The 19,025-nt window shown below is 41.9% G+C and overlaps 1 long non-coding RNA gene across 4 annotated transcripts in view; it reads left to right on the top strand.

Moving 5' to 3' along the window:
* Positions 1-16,351, top strand: part of LOC133508783 (uncharacterized) — a 49,759-nt gene extending 33,408 nt beyond the window's left edge. The window contains exons 4-5 of one of the 4 annotated variants that reach the window (XR_009797152.1): positions 74-218; positions 16,090-16,351. This is a non-coding gene — a long non-coding RNA (uncharacterized LOC133508783). Of the gene's footprint in view, positions 1-70; positions 219-373; positions 1,552-16,089 lie in introns of those variants that run through there. The other 3 variants (XR_009797154.1, XR_009797151.1, XR_009797153.1) reach the window with 3 other exon arrangements.
* The last annotated feature ends 2,674 nt before the right edge of the window (positions 16,352-19,025 follow it).

The raw sequence follows: 19,025 nt of genomic DNA, 5'->3' as shown, positions 1-19,025 counted from the left end.
TGTAACTATGAATAATGTTGCTCATTGATGTAATTAATATATAAATAATAAAGATTGTCTGTTCCCAAAGCAGCCAAGAGCAGTGACAGCACTCCACTCATAACAGATCGGTGAGATTATGGATCGTCCTCTTCTGGACAGTGACGTCTCTATCCAGACTGTCTTTGCGCCGCATTTGGAGGGATCGAGAAGAGCCCCGTTGATTGGGTGCGCATCAGGTCAGCCGCGCACACACACACCTATAGTGCCCCTCCCCACCACACACACACACACACACACACACACACGCACTCTCAGCTCTGCTGAGCCACGCTATCTTTACGCCGTTCACAAAAATAGGTCCCTTACACTTTGCCACATTGATTCTATTCAGCAGCTGCCATAAAGCCGGCCAATCACGGAGGTGTGGCCCGCGAGTGGCCGTGACAGGACGTACGCAGGGTGATGCAGTCGCAGTGAGATGGGACGCAATTTATTGGATTAACCCCCAGCATGACACACACAGAAAGTAGATGCGCACACACAAACACACACACAAACTTTAACACTCACATTTTCGAGTGTGCAATGAATTAATTACAACTACAGCAAGTGTGTACGGGGAGCTAATGGGAAGTGACAGGAGCTGCGGCGATGTCCTCATCACTGCAGGCATGCTGCGTTTCTTTCGCCCCCCCAAGCCCCCCCAACCCACCGTCACGACCACCTCTCCTGCCAGACCCCTCCCTCTTCCTGCAATCACCCTGTTCAGCTTGACATTTCTTTGTACTTTGGCCACTTGTCACTCTTTTAGCCGCCTGTAAGCACGCCATGCGTATTGGGGGAACAGCATGAGTATGCAGGCAGGAAGCGGCTTCTGCAAGATGGAAACAATTAAGTTCGATGTGGGCTTATTGATTTAATTTAGACAGAAAATGGTTACAGTGTGACTGTTAGTGTTGTCACAGCACAAACATTTGAAAAATATATAAAATGTCCATGTATAGATGTGAACTCATGTTTTCAATAATCCTTGGTTGTAATGTCTTCTTAGGTAAACCTCAAAATATTTAAAGAAAATGATCTTTCAATCTTACCTTTTCCTAACTTTTAAATGCAAAAGAGTTTAAAAAAAGAAGTTCTTATTCAGCATTTATACTTTGTCCAAGGAAAGAAATCCTGTTTTTGCCTGATTCAAGTGTTCTTGTCACCAGCAACTGCCTAAACCTGTAATTTTTTACGCCTTCGTTGCTCGTTGCGGCCGCACATTTTTTACGTGTTGAACTTTCATATAGCTAAAAAGAAAAACATTTACACATTTAGTGGGTCTGTGATCGGATGACGAATGACACGTTAGAGACCAATCACCACGAATAGATTGGGATCTCTCTCTCTATCACGCAGGTCGTGATACTGCCGATGTAGGATTTTTAACATATTATACAGTATATCGGACATACTGATATAATGATGATCTTGTCTCGCTTAACTCACAAATGATACTTGAATGAAAATTATTGTACTTTCTGCCATTTAATGGAAGAACTTCTAATTGTTTGGTTTGTCACCATATGTGGCTGGCACAGATAAGTTTTAATTTGTAATGAATAAATCATTTTCAGACAAATTATGAGACATTGGATAATTTCCCTCTGCTGATCTCTCTTGGTTCACCGGTGTACCATAGGGCCCTGGTTGGGAGCCACTGCTATATGGTACTCACCATTTGAGCACAAAATACATGAAAGATGCAACGAGGATCTATGGATTTTTATGTTAAATATTGAATATTGGCACTGTAATTCATTAGTCTCCTCTGTGACCTCTAATGCAACTATGCATTAGAAATATCCAGTACAGTATATATATCAATATATAAAGGCATATATAAATCCATTTCTGAGTCTTAAAAAGATCTGTTCTTTTATTCTTTTTTTAAATTCCAAAACCAACAAAAAATAATAACATGAACATTGCTGTGTCCAATATACTGTCCACGTCGTCATTGAAATTCAGCAGCATTATAAGCAACCATAGATTTCCCTGTGGTTAATTTTGCGTTTCACTCAGTCTCAGAACTTCCTTTTCTGGAAACCATACTGTGTGAAAACATTAAATTACATTCAAAAAACATTGAATAGACTGACAAAAGAAAGACATCTCATTCTAAAAATTAACTCTACATTTGGATTCCAAAGATTTGCCGGATCCCAGGACAACCTTGGCTTTTATTAAGGTAAGAGGAGCAACATTTGAGGAGCAGCTCTCTAATTTTGAGGCGCAATCTTTTGCAGTTTATCGCACAGGGATCTGAAGCAAGGGTTTTAATAAACAATAAAAATATGACGATATAATGGGGGAATTCATTGCAGGACTGCAGCTATCAAATATTTTCGTACTCGAGTATCCTCCAAAACCCTCTTCTGTTTGGGGACGTAGCCCATTTTCCTCATTATTCCTCTCTGACTATATTTGTCATGTTTTTGAGCCATGTCTTAATGTCTACCCACATACAGATCAGATGGTAGGAGATTGGCCATATGTCACAAAGTGGCTACACTGTGTAAAACTTAGAAACACTCTGTATGTAAGTAATGTCACTGTTGGGAAAGTTGTTTTTCAATGTTAACTCACTTAAAAAAAAAAAAAAAAAAAGTTCAGTTCACTATTCTCAAAATGAAGACATTGTGTTCATAGTTCATAATTCAAAATTTTGGACCAAGTTCCCTGTTCCAAAAGTTCATTTTTTCCCCTCTCACTATGATGCTGACTTATTACTTCAGTGGCCCTCAAGTGGAAAACACAGCAGCAAATATCTAGAGACAATGGAAGGTAAAAAAAAAAACCCTGACAACAAATAACTAATCACAACAATAATCTAAACACAAGAGCAGATTAAAAACACACCACTTTCTAAAGCTTGACAATCCTATAACATTGTGCTCTCTCACGTTAACACAATTTATAATTTAAATTAAAAAATTGCAAAATCATTGATTAAAATTGTACGAACATGTTGCAATGAGTATCGCTGGATATCAAAGTCCCAAAGCTGTTCGGCCCAGTCCCTGACCTTCCAAAGTCTTTATCGAACGCCTGTGTAATGTCTGATAAAATATTTTGAACGCGATGTGATGGTAGGTGTTGCTGTGGTTGTGTTCCAAAATGATGGCATGTCCTTGGTGATTGATATACTTACTAGTGTTTGATTTACTTACAACTACTTACTTTTTGGTGGTGGTGATACGTTTGATCAGGGAATCATAATATGTTGTTTGTGATTTCAGTATCAAGCTCATAAGCATGCCTGACCTTTAAGCACTTGGGAATGCTAATAATCTTCCTTATCTGAGTCTTAGTGATTTTCTGAAGTTCCAAAGTGGCCTTGGTATCCACAACTGGCTTGGATGAGACCCTGGAGGGGGTGATGTTCAGGTACTTACCTGTTGTGGGGGTGTTTTAAAGAAATAGCTAAGAATATCTTGGAGGTGATCAGTTCGAGCGACGAGGCAGAAACTTGACATTGTAGGAGTTATGTAATTATGTAATTAGTGACTATGATCCTCAGGTCATATGACATAGAGGTGAAAGAGAAATTCTGGAAGGAGATTGAAAAATTTGTTCAAAGCATCCCAGACAAAGGGAGAGTCATGGTTGGTGGAGATTGTAATAGACATGTTGGTGAAGGGAACAGGAAGAGGCAAGAAAATAGGGTGACCTACTAAACCACAAGTAGAAGCATGCAGGTGGATCATTTCTTGTGCACATGATGTAATCTGAAAGACTTTAAAGCCTGTAAGGTATTGGCAGAGGAGAGTGTACCTAGACATGATACAGGGTGGTGGTATGTAAGGAAGAGCAGAGAACTATGTGGTGGAAGAGTGTTCAGTGGCTTTTTGAGAAGAGGTTGACAAGAGGAACTTCCAGAAGACTGGATCACTACAGCCAAAATGACACAAGTAGGAGAGTGTTTAGTGTATCTTCTGGTAAGAAAGGGGAGAAGGAGACTCGGTGGTGGAGCTTCAAAGTACAGGACATTATACAAGGAAAATGGGTAGCAGAGCAGTGGTGAAGTGTGTGTCGGTGTGACTGTTGTTTATTGTGGAGGAGAGAATGCATCAGGGATCAGCGCTAAACCCCTTCCAGTTTGAAATGGTGATGGATAGGCTGACAGATGAGGTTAGACTGGAATCCCTGTGGACCATCATGTTTGCAGATAGTATTGTGTTCTGCAGTGAAAGCCGGAAGCAGGTAGAGAAACCGTTAATATATGTGTGTGTGAATGAGAGGGTTGGAGGGGGAAGAGTGAGGCTACAGGGAGAGGGTGGAAGACTTCAAATATTTGGGGTCAAGTGTCGAGAGCAATGGAGTGTGGGGTAAGGAAGCGGGTCCAAGCAAGTTGGAGCGGGTGGAGCGACGTGTCTCGTGTGTTATGTGACAGAAGAGTCTCTGCTAGGATGAAGGGCAAAGTTTATAAAACAAGTGTTGAGTGCAGCCATGATGTACAGACTAGAGATGGTGGCTTTGAAGAGACAACAGGAAGCAGAGCTGGAGGTGGCGCAAATGAAGATTTTTTTTTTTTTGTGACCAGGTTGGATCGGATTACAAATGAGCTCATCAGAGGGACAGCCAAGGTTGGATGTTTTGGAGACAAACTTTGAGAGAGCCGACTTTGATGGTTTGGACATGTCCAGGGGCGAGAGAGTGAGTATATTGGTCAAAGGGTGCTGAGGTTGGAGCTGTCAGGCAAAAGAGCGAGAGGAAGACCAAAGAAAAGGTTGGAATGAAAGAAATTGATATAGAAAGGGAAGACATGAGAGCTGTTGGTGATAGGGAGGAAAATGCAGGAGATAATCTTACACGGAAAAAGATGAGACGCTGTGGCGACCACGAGCAGTGAAAGGAAAAGAAGATGAAGCAAATACCTCCAATGGCCTTTCATTTCATTCATTATGCAACAAGAGTTACAGTTCTCCTCCCTCCACCCCTTTCCTCTCCTCACACCCTCTTCTGAACCCCCCCCTCCTCTCCACCCAGCCTTCACCTTCTGTTCACCACCTGTATGGGGAAGCGAGTCCCTCCTCTCTCTGCATGACGCGTCAAGCTGTTCCACAACAGCTCAAAGCATCCGATGGTGGTTATTATATTTTATGTCTTATTTGCTATATTTGATCTCCTGCATGTGGCAGGCAGCCACTTGCATGACTGGATGCTACCGCAGGCCAAATGCAAAAGGTTAAAGGTCTGACATTTGAACACAGAGACAGCGGGGTTGATGCTCGCCGTGTACACGTGATGTTGTCTGTGAACGCACCCACACACACACATGCCGACAGCCATGTGTGAGTGTTTAAATATGAATAATATTTGAAGGCATGATTTCATAATCATATAGTGCACCATTTCAACTATTATAAACAAAGTAATTTCCAGGGCATGTGAAAAATCTTAGCTGGGGGTTCTGGGTTTGAATCTCAGCTCAGGAAGTTGTCGCCTTTATTTTATTAAATTAGCAGTTGCCAAACAGTTTGGACAAGAGTAGGTTTTAACAGCAAGGACTGTACCTGTTTACAGTGGACCGTCTAATAGTCAAACACCCCTGAGCTCATGCAATTTGTAGTTCAAACAATATATTGAAAAAAAAAAAATGTTTCTAAAGTAGCCAGAACAAGCCCTAGATCAGTTCATTAAGCATGAAAGGAGAATTGTAGGTGAACTTCTTGTTCTGTATGTGCTGCTGAATATTGGACATTCATTTGCTTATGAGATTCAATGATGATTATATAATTTGTCCATCCGCCGAAAGTGTAAGAGGAGGTGCACAGATGGATACGGAAAGATGGGAGGACGAAAGAACATCAGGTGAAAGGAGAAAACATTTACATACTCGCTTCACACAAGTGCGATTTACGATTACTCTATGTAGAGGGGGGCAACAGAGGAGCGATGGCCTCAGCTCCTTACCAAAGATTACAGTTCCATGAAGTCTTTTTTTTTTTTTTTGTTCTATGTCCTTTTTATAGATGAAAGGCCTGTCTTATTCTGTCAATGGCCTCAAGTCATCTAAATTAAACATTGATTTTATCGTCATTTTAGTCGCCGCCTGCATGACGGCCAGCTGCCTCCTTAACGTCTCATCCCGGGATGTCAGCAGAGGGAAGGAGATGAGAGGAAACGGAAAGAAGAGAGGAGATGAGGAAGGAAAGGAGATTGCGAAGAGACAAGATTAGAAAGAGACTAAAGAAGACAGACTGGGACGTGGGGTGCCCAGAAGAGAAGAAATAAGAATTCTGAGAACAGCAATTAAGAGAGCAACAAGGGAGAGGGAAAAAAGCTGGTTGAGGTTACCAAGAATTCCCCCTTTTTTTTTTTTTTAAATTTAATGTAATGTTTGGATATTTCCTTTGTTCCTGATGTTGTCCAATACCAGTCATCTTTTTATGTCCCGTTCTCATTTTGGCTCGCACCATGCGTCAACCCTGCAAAGTTAATTTCCGATCATCTGAGCAGATGCTTTGATGTCGCAAATAGATCAAAGATAATGTGAGAAAAAGAATGCTTTGGCTCTACATCCATAACCTCTGCTCGAAAGCGTGATGGAAAAAAAGTCGCCCCAGACGAGCAAAGTCGGTTGACCCCTTGCTAGGATGATTTACGCCCTCCCTTAGCCCCAATTTTTTTTTTGCCTCTCTGTTTTCCTCCCGTCCTCCACCAATAGTTTGTTGTTGCCCCCCCTGAGGAAACTAGAGATGAAAGGGATTCGTTCGGTCTCTGAGGAGCGGCGGCACCGCTGAACGAGGAGGCCGCGCTCTCCTGCAGCACTTCTCGCCGCAGCCGCACGCCATCTCTGGGAGCTGCAGACGAGTTCTCCGCTTCGCTCTGGCTCCCTCTATTAAAAGTGCATTGGGTACACACAAGGTCTGGAGAACGTCGTGTCCTCAGTCTACACGTTCGCAGGGTGGGCTGCACTTCATGAAGAATTCAGACTTCAACACCTTGACTGAAACAAATGGACTGCTTCCATTAGATCAGGGGTCTCAAAGTCATTTTTGACACGGGCCACAATGTAATTACAGGTTCCCTCGGAGGGCCGTTATGACTGTTAAATCATAGAAATCTTTAATCACTTCATCATATTTTCTTATGAAATGTTAGAACTAGTTTTGGAATTAGAAATCAAGGATAATAGGATTTTCAACTATTGTTGATGTTTGGTAACACAAAAAGGATTGCAACATCTCCACGTTATCATTCATGATATGACAATTTGAAATTTTGGTACAGATTTGAACAAAAATCATGGAAGTTGACACACATGATTTGCCTTCATGGGTCACATAAAATCTTAAGGCGGGCCGAATCTGGCCGCCGGGCCTTCAGTTTCACACCTGTGCATTAAATTAACAAATAACCCTCTTGAGAGGTGGGTGGAATAGTCAAAAATCATACTCAAATAAGTGTTACCCTAAAATAACGTCTTAAGTATAAGTAGAAATAAAACAAGTTGCCTCCAACCCCACCAAAAAAAACCTACTTGAGAATGAGTAGGCTCAACTGCTTGATTACTGAATAACTGCTCAGTAATTTCTAATTCATGTCATGTCATTATCCAAGCTGCTTATCCTCTCAAGGGCTGCGGGAACGCTGGAACCTATCCCAGCTAGCTTTGGGCGAAAGGCGGACTACACCCTGAACTGGCCGCCAATCAGATATCTATCACTGAGCGGGAATCGATTCCTCACTGCCCACATCAAAGTCAGGGGAGTGTACCACTACACTATCAGTGATCCTATTTCTAATTAATTACTTTTTAAAAGTAATGTATGAATGTCAAATTCACCAAAATATATAATGTAAATTCTAATATTGCCCAACAATATCACTTTAAAACAATAACATCACAGCCCCAAACCACAACAAATGGTCTAAAATAACCACAATAATCACACAGTTGAACAGACGATAATTTATATAATGCTTACTCTCACTTGTTTGCTCACTCAGGTGAGCTGGAGCCCATTTATCAGGTAAATATAGATTTCTAGCATGTTTCGCATGAATAAGTCACTGTGAAAACGCTGCTTCGGCGTGTGGCTGGACTGCCATGGAGGCTGTCCATGGTCATGTGACTCCCTGACCCTAACTGGTGAAATGGAGCCCAACGTCGCAGGAAATGGATCTTCTTGACCTGTCAGTCACTCGTACAATAACAACAACCAATCAGATAGCCGCACTGTCCTAACCCCTGGCTTGATATGACCCGCTTGTCGTCTTGTCCCACAAGCAATGCTGGTTATCGGTCGCCTGCGCTTGGAAAAGTTAATTTTACGGAGAAAATGGTCCTCAGATGCGCTTGAGGAATGTGCAATTCTGATGAAAGATATCCTAGGTTGAAAAGGCCCCGGTTGATTCATTTTTAAAAGCCTAAAACACATTTTGACGAAGTGTCTACGATGGATTAAAGCTTGTGGAAGACCTCAAGTACAACTCAGTGTGAAAAATATCAACAAACACAAGGCTGTATGTTCTAAGGTAAGTGAGAGAGAAGTATCTTCTGAGTTGCAGGCAAACAACTTTCACTTTGTTAGTGTATCACTGAGACCTGGTGAATGAAGTGTGTAATGTTTTATGCTGAAGAGATGATTTAGGTATACATAAATCCGTGATGTCATGCAAGAGAAATGTCTATTTGCCCATTTGTATCACATCGGATTTTTAAGACCGGGCACTGGGTTCCATTAAATAGTTGAAGTGAAATAATTGAGACCTCTCTGTAGAACTCTCTCCGACAAGTCTGACGCATTTGGCAAAAAACATACCCCAATATTATCTGGAATACGCGATAGAGAATCCAGTTCAAACCTGTTATGTTCACTCGCCAGTTCGGAAGGTTGTGGGGCATGGCAACTGTAGCTAAGGAGGGCGGAGCTGAAGATCGCCAGTCCGTAAGGTCCATTATGTTGGACTAGGGAAACAAAATCATTGAACTCACTTTTTTCTGACAAAGTAGATTGTGGAGGAGATAATATAATAATATTATATTATTATTATTATATTATAATATAATAATAATAATATAATAATATAACATAAGGGCCCCTTATATAATATAAGATAATATAATAGGAGATAATCAATACATAGCATTTAGCGCAATGTAACGGACTAAAAACCGTTTTTTCACAACAAGAATGATCAGTAATAAGTATGTTGTATTGAAACTAATCGATTAATTGATCCCAGATAATATAAAGATATTAAAGATAAATTTAGTAAATGTAGCAAGTGAATCGCTAACTGAGATCTTTTTGCTGTCCATGGTAACGTTCCCCCTGGGAGTGGCCCCTCCAATGGGTACACCCCAATCCATTTGGGTCATTCCATGGGTTTCATCCCCCGCCGTTTTCTTTGCTGCAGTACTGTAGGTTTGAATAATTCAACCTGGATTTCCTCTCACGTCATGTCCCAGCACGTCACCTCAAACCATCCCATGTCTCTCACTCAAACTCCAGAATTGTAACGCAAGTGAGTCATTGAGAGGAGGTAAAAGGCAGCCGATCAAGGAGAATTGAGTTCAGGTTGCAATATGGGGCTTTACATAAACAGAAAAATGATGACAAAAAGAGAGAAGGTGAGATCCAAATAACGAGCACAGGGAATTTGTGTCACTTAAAGTGACATGTAATAATCACTTTCTCTTAGGCAATGGCAAAGCATGCTTCGGAACCTGAAACACAATTAGTACAACCCATTTTCAAGAGTTTGTGCAATTAACTCACCCGTACATGCACACAACGACTGCGTGTCTTTGTGTACCACTTCTACACTTCCTCTCTTCCTTCCATGTTTCTTCTTCCCACCATTTCTCTGGTCACTCTCTCTTTCCTGCCTCTCTTCCCTCAGGTGCTCTATTAGCATAATGGCTCCTCATGAAGTTGATGCGAAAGGCAGGCGTACGCAAATAAAACATGCCAGGACGCACACCATCACAGCTCAGCGCATTAGATGTCATTTGCGCGAGCGTACTTCCCTACGGTCGCTGCGCGTTAAATAGTTGAGCGGGAAACGGCACGAGTGGACCGGCGATATAGGTGGAACAGCGCTCACATGCAAAGAGCAGTGAGGATTAACCAAAAGATGAAGAATGTGGAATGAAATCCGCCTCATGTCTTTATCTGCATACCTACTCAATGACTACAATAGTGGCATGTTTACCCACTGAACCGAGGCTGATTTGTGTGTAATGGTACAAATGCTGTCCAAATCTGCCTACAATGGTGACAGTTTGCATGACATGGTGATCATATACCCAGTATATAGTTATATATATATATATATATATATATATTATATATATATATATATATATATATATATATATATATATTGCTACCCCCTTGCATCAAAATTTTTTCGAGTTTTTTTCCATGCATCTAGAATAACATTTGTAAGATCAGGGTCTGCAAGCCAAGTATGTGGTTGCTTCATAAGAACTTCCAAAAGCAGTGTCAACCCTTTGTTAAATTTGCTAAATGGGCCAACGGTCCAGCCTGTGAGAGATTTCCTGGTCCTCTCTAGGTGGCTTCATTGAATGCCTTGCAAAATTGAACATATCTGCAATTAAAAGAAAAACAGTGGCACTTTGAGTTTAATTTGCTTTGTGACCTTGTGGTAAAAAGGGAGCTAAGTTGAAAGGCAAAGCTCTCAATATACCAGTCGATTTAGGTTCCTACCCTCACCTACGAGCTGTGGGTCGTGACCGAAAGAACTAGATCCCGGTTAGAATAGGCTGGATTGAATTTCCTCTGCAGGGTGTCCTGGCTCTTCCCTAGAGATAGGGTGAGAAGGTCAGTCATCCGGGAGGGGCTCAGTGAGGCGCCGCTACTCCTCTGCATTGAGAGGAGCCAGATGAGGTGGCTGGGGCGTCTGATTTGGATGCTTCCTGGACGCCTCCCTGGTGAGGTGTTCCAGGGATGTCCCACCGGAAAGAGACCCCGAGGATGACCCAGGCCATGCTGGAGAGACTATGTCTCTAGGCTGGCTTGAGAACGGCTCTGGATCGCTCCGGAAGAAGTGGATGGGGAAAGGGAAGACTGAGTATCCCTGCTGAAGCTACTTCCCCCACGACCTGACCCGGAAAAGTGGTAGATAATGGATGGATGGCTGGATGGATGGATGGATGTGACCATGCAGGAAACTCGACAGACTCGTATCGAAAATCATCTGTACCCATTGATCTTAATGGAAATGCCACTAATCTGTTCCAAGCCCACAAAAAAACCAAGACAAATTCTGTAAAACATAGATGAAAAACAGGAAGCTACATTATTGTATTTATAACTATATATTAATAGCACAAATTAACAGAATTTAAAGAATTACACACTGTGTATTCTTTGTGTGGCTCCTCCTTGTGTATGCCTCTGACACCACGAGGTGGGATATTGTCTGCGTTTATACAAAGAAGCTAGCCAGAAGGTCAGTAACATAGTAATAGTCCTCATTTTTTTGCACAGGATAAAGAATGTAGTGAATGTAGTAATGTGAGTATCATTATATTGTCTGTCTTGAGTATCCCATCTGTTTGGTTACTCTCTGCGTTCAAATGTCTCTGGCCTAAAAGAGTATAGCTACTGTAACATGGATCCTTATTTTGTTAGCCTGTCAGTCATTTTGCATAGTGTGTTAGCTTTAAGCAGGTTAGTTATGTTGTTTGGTTACATATACAACATGTACTTCCCTTCAGGATCAGTATCTGCCGCTTGTTGTGAAGTTTGCTACCACCAATTAAAACTTGAAACTAAATTTTCTTGCTTGCATGTAAAGATGGGAAATTGGCTAATATCTGGGAAACAAAACCTTCCAAGTCAAGTAACTCTTATGTCAAGGTATGACTGTATTAGCAATCTTTTTCTGAGCCACCGGTAATGTTGTGTTTCACTTTGACTTTGATGCATTTGGTGTGAGATCAATTCGCTTTGTGATTGACTGGCGGCCCTCTGGAGTGCCGGCTGCCTTTTTGCGCGTCGTCGGCTGCGAGACACTCCAGCTGTATTTTTATTTTTTGGTTTTAACTCCCTGCCTCGTGTAATTTGCAGGACTTGTGTTCGCTCTCCACTCACAACGCCCCTGAGCAGCAGTACGAAAGCCATTGCTTTTACTGTTCCTCTTCTTTCCAAGAGCGCTGCCCTTTCATTTTCCACGCGTCTCCTCCTCAGTTTTGTGCATTGCATCAGCTGTGAGCGTGGGACCTGAAGTCCATCGCTCCTCTGTGGCAGGACGGTCGGGATGAGTAACTGGGCTGCCGCGGGGACACGTCCTGTCCTCCTCATAAATATAGCACAACCCAAAGTGCAGAAAAATGTTCCTTTTTGAAAGTGGGCAAAAAAGGAAGAGGAAATATGTATGTGTATCAATATTTCAACATTTATATAAGTGCCGGGCTCCGCTGCAGGACTGCTGAAGAAGTTAAGAGTACACAGAGTTAAAAAAAAAAAAGGTTCATCAGAATATGCATATTTTTAGGGATGATTTTTTTTCTTCTCATAGCTTCTTTGAATGCGTGTGAAAAAAAGTTTGTTTTCAAGTGCAAAAAGAGATCTCAGAGTTCACTTGAGTTAAGGAGCTTTATTGTTTAAATAACAAAAAAAGGGGTGGGGATGTAATGTTTCCATGGGCATTGCTCGAGGGCATCACACAAATAGTGCCACAGAGAGATATTCATTCTGTCACCTATCAATCTTAGCAGGATTTTGTTTATTTGACTCCTTCTCAGGTGGATCTGAATTGTTTTGCCTTCAATCGTGAAGGCTTCTAACGAGTTGAAAGTCACGTGGGACAAATGTTGTTTTTGACTTTAGGCTGTCAAGTTGTCACTTTCCATTTACGTACTCTGCACTAACAGTACACTTAACGTGAGCAGTAGGGCTCCTGTAACTGTTTCCCCTCTGTTTGCACCAGATGGAACAGGTTGTGGAAAATCTGCCGCTTTTCACGCCTTAAGCTTCATGTTCTTCACGGCCTTATGCCATTATAAAAAAGAAAAATTCCAGAGCGCTGGCCGAGGAAGTTAGGAATTCACTCATATTTCCAAGCACTCAATCCGTTTCACAGTCACTGGGGGTGTGATAAGTCAGTAAGTCAGTCGGCCACAGACGCACAGAGGTGGAGTGAGAAGGCAAAAATTGGACCGGAGTAAGAATACTGTTACTTGAAAATATGACTGGCCAGAGATGATTTATTTCAACGTAGACATGTTGATTTCCCCCACATTGAACAGCAACGCCGACATCTGTCACACAACTATAAAACAATCTGAGTTCTTCTCCAACTTAGAACTTTTTGTAAGTGCTGTTCACACATTACACACTGCTTTTTCTCTTTCAAAGGCATGCAACCTTTGATTCTACAATTCCACAGTGGGGAATAGAAAGGGGACAGAACAGAATGGTCCAAGTGGGTAAGACACAAACTGCGGTTTCCATCTACCGTATTTTCCGCACTATAAGGCGCACGTAAAAGCCTTTAATCTTCGACATGCGCCTTATAATCCGGTGCGCCTTATATATGGACCAATATTGAGCCTTTAGTGCAGCTCCATCTAATGGATGCATAATGTAACTCCAACCTCTACTGTAGTATCTATTCTACGCGCCTTATAATGTGGTGTGCCTTATAGTGCGGCAAATACGATACTCTACGTGTTCTGTGGTTGACCTGCTGGTTTTATTTATTGGCTTCTTAAGGACTCCTTTTGCAAATGGAGACCATGTTTTTTTACATTCCACATGGAGTTCTTATAGGCTGAAATGTTAAATTTTAGACAAACAAATGACAATGCGTAACATGTAGCTTTTTCATCATCCATCCAACCATTTTCCATACCGATTATCATCCCTCAGGTTGCAGGTAATTTCTTCCATGTAAGTAAAACTTTGAAACACCAAGTTCCGTTCGGTTGGCGAAGTTGAGTCAGACATCACTAGTTTCCTACTTTGGATTAGTTAAACAAGTCATATGACAGAAGTCTTTCTAACAAACAAAAATGTTGTAGCTTTAGAAAGCAATAATAAAATACCTGAAGTTAAAAAAAATGCAACTGGTGTTGGAGTGGTAGTAGGATGAAGGGCAAAGTTTATAAAACAGTGGTGAGGTTGGCCATGATGTACAGATTAGAGACGGTGGCCCTGAGGAAACAACAGGAAGCAGAACTTCAGGTAGCAGAAATCAAGATGTTGAGGTTCTCGCTCGAAGTGAGCAGACTGGATAGGATTAGAAATGAGCTCATCAGTGAGACAGACAAGGTTAGATGTTTTGGAGACAAAGTTGGAGAGAGCAGACTTCGATGGTTTCGACGTGTTCATAAGCAAGAGAGTGAGTTTGTTGGTAGAAGCGTGCTGAGGATGGAGCTGCCAGGCAAAAGAGCGAGAGGAAGACAAAAGAAAAGGTGGATGGCTGTTGTGAGGGAAGACATGAGGACAGTGGGTGTTAGAGAGGAGGATGAACAAGATAGGCTAAAATGGAAAAAGATGACACGCTGTGGCGACCCCTAATGGGACAAGCCGAAAGGAAGAGAAGAAGAAGTTGTACTGATAGTAGTGTACTTTGGAGGTCCTATTTGTGGGTCATAGGGACTGGGTCAGGACTGTGACTAGCGGAGATCTGTGGGTAATTGATGATCTTTATCATTGCATTTTAGTTTTTAACACACTTCAAAATTGTTTGAATAATTGGGGATTAACAAGCATTTGGGGGGGTTTGTTACCCCTCCCCAAAAAACATCAACACAGAAAGGAAAAAAAGAAAAACAAATGGAAAAGCAAAAAATGGAGGGATTTTTTTTTTTTAAATTAGTGCCGAACTGTGAGTATGCGTGCTTCCAATGTACTGTATTGCATTTACGTAGTTTTTAAAGTCCTCTATGAATCCCCCTGTTGAGTTTAGATAATATAGCAAATGAAGCTTGTTCCTAACTACCTCTGCCTCTGATTCAGACATTCACATTGTGATCTAAAAATGTTTCCTGTAGTGTAAGTACATGAGGAAACCCTCTGAGTACGTCTTAAGGAAGGCAGCTAAGCAACCATAACTGTTTTTTTTTCATTATTTTTTTGCTCTGGCATTATTCATATGTTGAACTTCAAAATCAAAACAACAGCCACATATCACTTGACAACACAGGACGACGACGTCATCATGAAATTGTCAGGATTTTTTTTGCACTTTATTAGGTACACCGGCATAACCTAGAATATCATCATAAACAGAATAAACTCCAGTGTTTACTAGTACAGAAAGGCCCCAAAACACCCAATAAAACTAACTTTAATTAAACCAACACAATTAAATATTCCTTTTTTTTAAATGTTGATGCTATAATCTTTAATAGTCTTCACCTGCATTACTTATTAAATGTTTTTTTTTCTGCCACTCATACAGTTAAATACAGCACACAAATTATAAAAAAAAAGCTAATAGTGCAAATCCACCTCAGCATTAACTAAAATTCATTTGATAAAAAGACGCAAGTGTGACTTCCAGCTTGCTCAATAGTGAACGCCACAGGCGAGTTGTAAAAACATGGTTCTTTTGCTCATTTTCAAAACATGAATAGGATTACACTTTGTTCTCTATTTACCAGGCATAAATAGTAGCTCATTGTGCCGTGGAATATTGTATTTAACGGAATAGATTAACTATTGTTACTGTTGTTTAAAATGCATAGAAATAATGGGAAGATTTTTTTTTTGGGTCATGATATATCCCTGTGTTCATAAATAACATGACGACAAGCCCGTTTATTTAACCCTTCACAAAAGTGTCTGAATTGTAAAGTGGAATCCGAATTCGATGAATACTCCTTTGAAGTGCCAATCAGAAGCATTATTGTTTTGGTAAAGCAAGACTTTTTACAGTCACAATTGTTTGAGGGCAAAAGACCCACCCAAATGTGAGAAAAAAAAATGGTCCACAGTGACATCGAATGACGAAAACTTTCCTTGAAGAGAAATCTCAAGCGTGTGCTTTTTGTCTCATGACAAATAGTAAATTAGTTAGTTCAAATATCATCAAGGGAGCAAATGAAATGATCTTCATCCCTCTTTTTCCCAGATTGCTCTCAAATTGTCGGTGTCTGCCGTCTCCTGTTTGTGGCACCAAAGGGGACAGATGGAGAAATCCCTTCCTCATCGCCCACTCCCGCTTCAGCTTTCATCTCCTGGGGCGGGGGGGACTTTCATCTCCCTCAGCACAGAGGTGTTTTCAAATTAAATACTAACTAATGAACTGGAAAACCTGCCCCGGTGTGCGTGATACCGGGAGTGTGCGGGAAGTGCTCTGGTGCAAAATGAAAGAAAAACAGTGTGACAGATTAAAAGAGAAAAGTATTTGCATTGCAATCTAGTGCGTGGTGTCACGAAAGTATGTGCTTCTTAATTGTATATCTCTGCTGCTCTAATTGCTTTAATTCCCTGTAATTAATCAGTAATTGCAGTGAGGGGCCCTGCACAGCTTCGCCTCTGAACACACAAGAACTTTTCAATATGGAGTGCATAAATATAGGTGCGAGACGCGAGTAGGCTGAGGCGAGGGGAAGACACTGAAGAAAAAGAAGGAAGCAAGGAAAGAGTGCACAACAGGGAGAGGGATGGACAAAAGAATGAAGGAATGAGGGATGGCAAGAAGGCCAAATGGCAGGAATTAAAAAAAATGAAATTAAGAGAAGACAGGAAGAAATGGGCACCCAAGGGAGACGAATGAAGGCTCGGACAAAAAAAATGGACAAAAGAACAAATTGATGCCAATAAGGAAGGAGCGGAGGGAGAAAAGAATGACCAGAGAATGCAAAGAATGAAGGAGGCAGGGAAGCTTGGTGCCAGAACAGAAGGAAATGGTATTGGAAGATGGAAAGATGATGATGAAAACAGGAACAACAAAAGAAAAAGAAGTTATGGGAAACAGAAGCAAGCCAATAATGAACCAAGAAAGGATGGCCTGATGATAGGAAGGAGGGAAAGATTACAGAGAGTAAATACTAAAATGGAGGTTAAATGGAATAAAAATAAGCAAGAAAGGAAAGACGGAATAACAGAAGGAAGGTGGGGGAGAGATGCGGAAGAGCAAAAGAATGCAGGAAAGGTGGAATAAAACCGGGACATTCTGAAAAACTGGATCCATCCATCAGATTTACCAGTGCCATTGGCCACATTTTATAACGTCCTCCGGCAAACAAAATTCGCCCCGTTGAACATTAAAGCATGCATTCATATGTCATCGGTCACGTTGTCATCCGCACAGCCGTTTCCAAGGAGATGTCGTCACCGGTGGTCCACCAGCGATCCAAACTGGTGTGTGAGTGGGGTGTGAGAGGTCATCCAGTTCCTCCCACTCGCCATATTGTTGCAAGGTAATCCCCCACCCACCCGCGCCCCCCTACCCTCGGCACCCATGCCCCTGGCTGCCTCATTAAGTCCCAATTAAGACAGCAGCCCACTAACACACCTCCTTATTGCACATCTATTCTTTTTCCGGTTAGATTTTCATTTCGACGGGGTTGAGCTAAGGCGAGCAGACTCACTCAATGCTGTGTGTGTGTGTGTGGTGTGTGGTGTGTGTGTGTGTGGTGTGTGTGTGTGTGGTGTGTGTGTGTGTGTGTGTGAGCGATACATCTAAATGTGTGTATGTACGCGGTGGAGGCTATACACTATAATGATTGCGTCTGTGTTGCTTTCCCTGACGGCAGATGAAAGCAAACCTTTTACGAGAGCGTCTCTAAATGAGAATTGGTGGCTGGTCCTGGGTGACCTGCTGCGCCCCCCCACCCCACGCGTCCCCACTGCTTTTTACTTCTCCCCACCCGTACCCACCGCATAAACAGGCCTGACTCCCTCGTCAGTGCAGAGATCCTCATTGATCTCCATCAATTTGTGACACAACAGGGATTCCTGAAACAAAAATGCCGCCGCCGCATCAACCTCAGTATCTAAGAGCCATTAGGTCTCAAAAGAACAGCCTGCTAATGTCTGTCGCAAAGCTAAAAAAAAAAAAAAAAAATGGGCGAGAGAGTACAGACTGATGGGGGGGAAAAATATAAATGGCATCTTTAATTCCAGTGTGACCATGTATGTGCGCTGCGGAATGTCAGTCATGCCACTGTAAAGTGGAATGCTTGCTCCTTATGTTGTCCTTCTTGAAAAAAGATTTCCCAAGATGCTTCTCATCCACCAGCAACGCACATTTCTGTAAGTCTGCCAAAGCCTGCCTGGCCTGCTCTCCAGAGCCATTCCATTAGGATACAGAATGTTAAAAAATTTCTTGCATTGAGCCAACGCAGCTTACGGAATGATATAATCGCTTCACATGATTCAACTTTTGCTAACAGTGCGTCATGGCAATCAATCGCCTGTCCTCATTTTTTGGTGATTGTGAACTAGGGCCTCTCCCGGCTCACTTGAGGCGCAAGCCAGTGTCCACGTTGGACTGGTTGCAAGGGGAAAAAAAAACATTCAGACATTCATGCGTATATAAAATGTTGTGTTCAGCGATCTCAACATGCAAGATGCACAGTAAAAACACAACAGTAACTGAGCAATGGCGATTCTTACCTTGCTAGTTTCTCTCCCCTTTGACAAATCAATCAACTTCAAAATCAAGCAAACTCGTTCATCAGCAAGGAAAGCAAAACGTAGTATTAACTCCTGCACTAAAAAACGGTTCAGTTTTGAGTAACCACATTGACGTTATTAGGCAGTCAGTACATTTGAGAAGCAAAGTCAGTATCTGCTGCGAGTGCAACTTCTTCTCATAGAGTTGAGCAGGTTGCTGGCTGCTTGTGCAAACTTACTGGATATTGTCAGAAACTGAAACACGCTGTCATATACGCCGATTCCAGAGCATCGCAAGTGTGCTCAGTGGGTGACAAGATCGGTGAGTATGCTAACCCCGCAAGAACTGCAATGTTCTCAGGTTCTGGGAATTGTGTACAAAAAAAAAAAAAAACCCTTGCAACATGGGACTGTTGATGAACTGCACAAAAATGGGCGCCAGGA

This window comes from Syngnathoides biaculeatus, chromosome 11, assembly GCF_019802595.1.
Source record: "Syngnathoides biaculeatus isolate LvHL_M chromosome 11, ASM1980259v1, whole genome shotgun sequence".
Lineage (NCBI taxonomy): Eukaryota > Metazoa > Chordata > Actinopteri > Syngnathiformes > Syngnathidae > Syngnathoides > Syngnathoides biaculeatus.
This window is presented reverse-complemented; position numbering and strand designations above follow the sequence as displayed.